Source organism: Spinacia oleracea, chromosome 5, assembly GCF_020520425.1.
Source record: "Spinacia oleracea cultivar Varoflay chromosome 5, BTI_SOV_V1, whole genome shotgun sequence".
In the NCBI taxonomy this organism is placed as follows: domain Eukaryota; kingdom Viridiplantae; phylum Streptophyta; class Magnoliopsida; order Caryophyllales; family Amaranthaceae; genus Spinacia; species Spinacia oleracea.
Genome location: NC_079491.1, coordinates 79,700,669 through 79,706,527, shown reverse-complemented (window position 1 = coordinate 79,706,527; position 5,859 = coordinate 79,700,669). Strand labels below are relative to the sequence as shown.

Sequence of the window (5,859 nt, the reverse complement as noted above, 5' to 3'; positions counted from 1 at the left end):
ATGCTTTACTAATTTTAAACATAAAAATGTATTTCTAGTCTAACCGGAAACATACAAATTTAATTAAAATTTAAAGCTCATATAAAATTATAATTGAATCCATTGATTTAATTTATTTTTCAGTTGAATTAAATGAATTTAAATTAATTCAAGGTTTAATTTTAGTAAAATAATTAGTATAAATTAAAATTTATAATAATTATAATATTAAAAATTAAAATCCGAGAAAAAAATTTAAATAATTAATTTTAAATTTAATTAAAACTATTTCCGAACTGAAAATTTAAAATTAAAACGAAACGCATCAATACTTTGCAAGACGAGACACTTGGGCTTGCGCCCAAGCCCCATTGAGCTACGAGGCCCATGCCCCGCGCCATTGATCGTAGCACACGACCCGCACAGCCATAAGCACACACGCCCCATGCCACGCACACATGCAGCCTTGCAGGATACGCTGCGCGCAGCTTCGTGTTGCGTCGTGGCTGCTGCCCCTGGGCGAGCTTTGTGCGTCGTGGCGCAGCGCACTACTGCCTACACGCATTGTGCTCGTGCTGTGTGCCCATGCCCTCGCCCATCGCCCTGCACGCACGCCTAGGCGCATGGCCTTGCGTGCCGCATAGCTCGTTGCTCGCTGCATTCGTACCGCACGGGCGACGAGCTCCCTTGCTCGTCGTCGCGTGCCCGCACTATACAACACCCCTTAAGGGTAACACGTAGCTTCCATTGCTTTGTGCGTGAAACATTTATGAGCGTCATAAAAATTTAAAATTTTTAATTTAAAATAATGACAAATTAATAAATCAAATTAATTTCATAATTTTAGGGCGAAAAATCGAAAATTTATTAATCAATTAATTTCCGATTAACATGGATTCAAATATAGGTCATAAAAATTTAAAATTTAACACAAATTAACAATTTTTATGGTGGATTTTAATCATGGATACCTAATTAAATTATTAATTAATTATGAAAAATAAATCAATTCTAAATTATTCGAATTTCAACAAATTAATCATAATTACAAATTAGGTTTTATAATTAACAAGCCTAGGCATTCAAAGTTGTTAAACATATACTGTAGGTCAATCTAAAACTCAAGATTTATCAACAAGAATCGCAAATATTCAATTTAACATCTTAAATTTACAAACTTTTGCGTTCGAAAAACTAAAACCTCCGAAAAGTCATAGTTAGGCTTCGAATTTGGGAATTCTGGGTTCGGCCGAAAAATGCTTTTTTTGTCAAAATTTTAGAATGCCTTTTACATGAGGAATTTTAGAATGTCTTTTTCATGTTTCCTGTCTTTGGGGATTGTTTCCGCACATGTTATTATGTTTAATTGTATTCCCCTACACCTAGATGATTCTACCAAGATGGGCACAAGTAGTAATAACTGCTACAAATGTATATTCATTAGGCCTCACCTTGGAGTCTCTCATTCGCTTAAACTGTTGAACATTAATCTCTTCTTCACCCATCTGAATACAAGAAGTAATGAACTGAAAATATTTTGTAATCTCAAATTTACTTTCTTTCATGTCTTAACTAAACAATATTCCCAAAATCCAAGTCATGAAAATGGATAATTGACATATTCAGCAGAGTTTCGAGTTATGCACCCATATTACCCAGCTGTTAATTACAGTGAACCTTCCTTAATATATTACATATCACCCAATACCTTATGTTCCTATCAAACTTGAGCTCAATGTTGTTTCTATATTTTTGTTTTCGCAACAAAGTGACATCAATCTAACATACCAAACACATATTTAAGTCTCAATATGCCACAAGTCTTCTGTAAAAGTAATAACCATTTAACCCAAAGTTCCCCAAGCCAGATTCTGTATTCCAATTTTCGAGCAGCAGCGATCTACTTCAAATAAGCAGCACCAACCCAATCACGACGTTATGCACACCAAACACATTATTTAAGCCATTATGAGCAGTACCAACTACATTACACCATCTGAAAGAGAACAAACAAAATCTCAAACCAAAAGCACCCAACTCCAACAAAAACTTCCTATTCAACCATTCTTGTTGGGTGTACACAAAACTCAACCATAAACGTAACACATGTTTACCCTTGATAAATTACACCGTAAAACTATTTGCCACTGTCAACAAAAAAACAATATCCAAGACAAGAAAACAAAATCCAACACAGCTCATTTTTCCCAAACAAACATAAAATCTCCAATGCAACTAAATAAAGTGCATTTCTAATTTAATTCAGATAATCTCAATTAAATCAAATAAAAAACAAACATTAAGGCCAAACTATATCACCCAAAGCGGAAAAAAAAAGCCAAATCGTCCAAATTAAAACAACAAAATGCAATAAAACAGAGAACTAGGCAAATAATAATGACTTAGAAGCAAAAAAAAATCAAAATCAATATGACACATAATTTGCTTGTACATCTCCTAATTCGTCACTTAGGTTCAAAATTCAAATACCAGCCCACACAAAAAATACGCAAAGAGGAGAAGAAGTTGAGCAAATACGATATCAGAGGAACTTCAGAGGAACTTAAGATATGAGCAAATGATTGGACCAAATTTCAGGCGAACTCAACCGAATTTTAGGCGAATCTACCAAATTTCAGGCGAACCAAAACGCATAAACTTAGGTTTTATTACCAGCAAAATTGAAGATGGAGAGAGAGAGAGAGAAAGCTAAATTAGAGATTTAGGGGAGAAAAAAGGCTTATAAATTGAAGATTTAGGGAGAGAGAAAGCTGAAGACCGGGAAATCAAATTTGTGTGCCTTCATTTTGGGATTCTTACGAAGAGAAAATTGGAGAAGTTTGGGTAGAGTGTTGTAAGTTTGGGGCAAAGTGTTCTTTGAAGATTGTGAGTGTTTCTTTGTTTTGTGTTTTTTTTTAAAATATTGATCAAAGAGCGCGAAACTTAAAAGTCGTCTTTCTATTACTCCCTCCGTATTTTAAAAAGAGATACACTTTGATAGGCACATAGTTTTAGGTTAGTGAGTTGAATTTATTAAAATAAGATGAAAGTGGGGTAGTGGGTGAATTATTTATTATAGTAAAAATGATTATGTGAGTAAGTGTGAGGACTACAAGAAAAATAGAAATATTTCGCCATTTTGCTTTTTTAAGATATAATTAGAAAGGGACCAAAACATATCAAAAAATAAAAGTGTGTCTCTTTTTAAAATACAACCGTTCTGGAAAAGTGTATATTTTTTTAAAAAATACAGAGGGAGTACCATTAAAGAGGACGAAAGTTGTAAGTCGCCTTTTCTGTTATTGTCAAGAAGGCAAAGGAATATTTCGCCATTTTTGTTTTTATCAATAAGGACAATATCTTTTTGCCCTGTTTGCTTTTCTTTACAATATGGCGATTTTATAGTTGTCTTTCCTTTTACAAAATAATAACCTTAGTTGCTACTGATTCTTGTAGTGTTTACGACTTGGGCTTTCATTCATTGAGTTAATTCTCTTACTTATTTACGAAACTACCATTCAATAGGGAGAAATTTCCCAATTAATGAGTAACTCGGAAGTCCTCAATGTAATACATAAATTCCAAATATTGTTGCTGCAGTAATAAAGTAAAAAAAAAACATTAAAAAAAAGGTTTAAAAATCGAATTTTGCTTTCAAATCGTAATTCATATCCCCTCCGTCTCTTAATACTCGCACCGCTTTCCTTTTCCAGTCGTCCTTTAATACTCGCACCGCTTTTTAAATGGAAATTTTTACCAATATTATATTATTTCTCACACTTACACACCTATACCCCTACTCCCTACAAAAAATCATTTAAAAATTCACACTCCCACTCACCACCCCCCACCCCTTACACATTTTTCACTAACTATATTAAAAAAATACCGCACTATTAACTAACACCAATTAAATTAATAAGTCAATTCAAGTGTCTTAAACTCCGCACCGATCAAACCGATATGAGTATTAAGGGACGGAGGAGTACATCTCCGAATTTACTGCAATTTAAAAGAACGAAGCCAAAAATCAGTGAATGATCCGCTCAATTGCTAGATCTTTTGTTTATTCTGGGCTTTTGTAGCTTTGGTTTTGCTACACGTGCCATGTAATAAGGTGGCTGACACTATCACTATTCACCAACGCCTTACAAGTTACTTCATTTAACGAAGCGTTGGTCTAGACCCTGTTCTTCTGAACTTTATTTAGTTGAACTGAATTGAATTGAACTGAACTGAATTTAATGGAGCTGAACTGAACTGAATTTAATGGAGCTGAACTGAACTTACTGAACTGAACTGAATTGAACTGAACTGAACTTAATGGAGCTGAACTGAATTGAACTGAACTGAATGAAACTGAATAAATAATAAATAATAAATAATAAATAATAAATAATAAATAATAAATAATGAATAATGAAATAATGAATAATGAATAATGAATAATAAATAATGAATAATGAAATAATGAATAATGAATAATGAATAATGAATAATAAATAATAAATAATAAATAATAAATAATAAATAATAAATAGTACATAATAAATAATAAATAATGAAATAAAAAAATAAATAAATAAATAATTAATAAATAAATAAATAATTAATAAATAAATAAATAAATAAATAAATAAATAAATAATAAATAATAAATAATAGGAAAAATTACTTTAAATAATCCAACCTTACGGCGATTTTCCGTTAATAATCCAACCTTTGGATTATTATTTAATAATCCAATCTTTATGCCCCATTAACTTTTATTGCACCCAATCGGTCACCAACCTGATACAACAGGTAACCTATACACGTGTCATGCACCTATTCGTTAAATATTTTTAAAAAAATTAATTTCTTTTTCTTATTCTTTTTCTTTTTTCTTTTCATTCCTTCCTTATGGCTTTATTTGTTTTACGATTGTCTTGGTTTTATTTATTTTATTTCAATTCCTCCTTCCTTCTTCATTATCTTGTAATTTTGAACATCATCTTGTTCATCCTCACCAGCCCTTTTCTATCTCCCCTTTCCCTGTCTCCTTCTTCATCGTCAATTTCAATTCAATTGCTTCCATCTTTCTTCTCTCCATTAATGACGGTAAGAAGAAATCAGCAGTTGGAGATGGAAGTTAACAAGATCTTCAACAACAAGATTTCTCGATCTCCTTCTTTTTCTCCTTTGTTATTGTAATTGCCTAATTTTGAAGTTTAATTTCGAAATTTGTGGCGGTTGATTTCAGCAAATTATTTTTGTTTTATTTATTTTGTTTTTGCGGTGCACCAATGGTTCCAATGACGATGTTTCAAGGATTAGGATTTTCCTGGGCATGTGGGTTTCCTTGATTTTCTTTAATTTGTGCTAATTTGAAAAGGTGGTAAAATTTAATTGGGATTTTGTAGTCTCAAATGCAGTAGTAATCATTCGTACCCACTTCAAGCACCTCAATAAATTTGTTTTTTTTTAGGAGTATAATTTTGCAAAGAAAAGGTGTTAACTATCGTTAATTGATTCGTAGTGTAAGAGAAAATGTTGGTTGAAGTTTCATAAACTTGTAGAAAAGGGGAGAACTTATGGAGGAAGAAGAAAGCTTCGAATAAGCTAGATTTGAAGGAAGAGAGAGAAATAAAGGAGAGGTTATAAATTGAACATTAAAAAATAATAATAAAAGATAAATAAAAAAAATTGACCTTCTTGACCGGTTGCCGGTCAGATGGGTGCAATAAAAATTAATGGGGTATAAAGGTTGGATTATTAGATAATAATTCAAATGTTGGATTATTAACAGGAAATCGTCGAAAGGTTGGATTATTTAAAGTAATTTTTCCTAAATAATAAATAATAAAATAATAAATATAATGTTAATATTTATAACAATAC

The 5,859-nt window shown here is 31.7% G+C and overlaps 1 long non-coding RNA gene across 1 annotated transcript; it reads right to left on the bottom strand.

Moving 5' to 3' along the window:
* Positions 1–1,514: 1,514 nt before the first annotated feature.
* On the bottom strand, positions 1,515–3,343 carry LOC130460961 (uncharacterized). The gene is made up of 2 exons (XR_008921206.1): positions 2,518–3,343; positions 1,515–1,975 (listed from the first exon to the last, which is right to left on the bottom strand). It is a non-coding gene; the product is annotated as an uncharacterized lncRNA (long non-coding RNA).
* Positions 3,344–5,859: the final 2,516 nt, after the last annotated feature.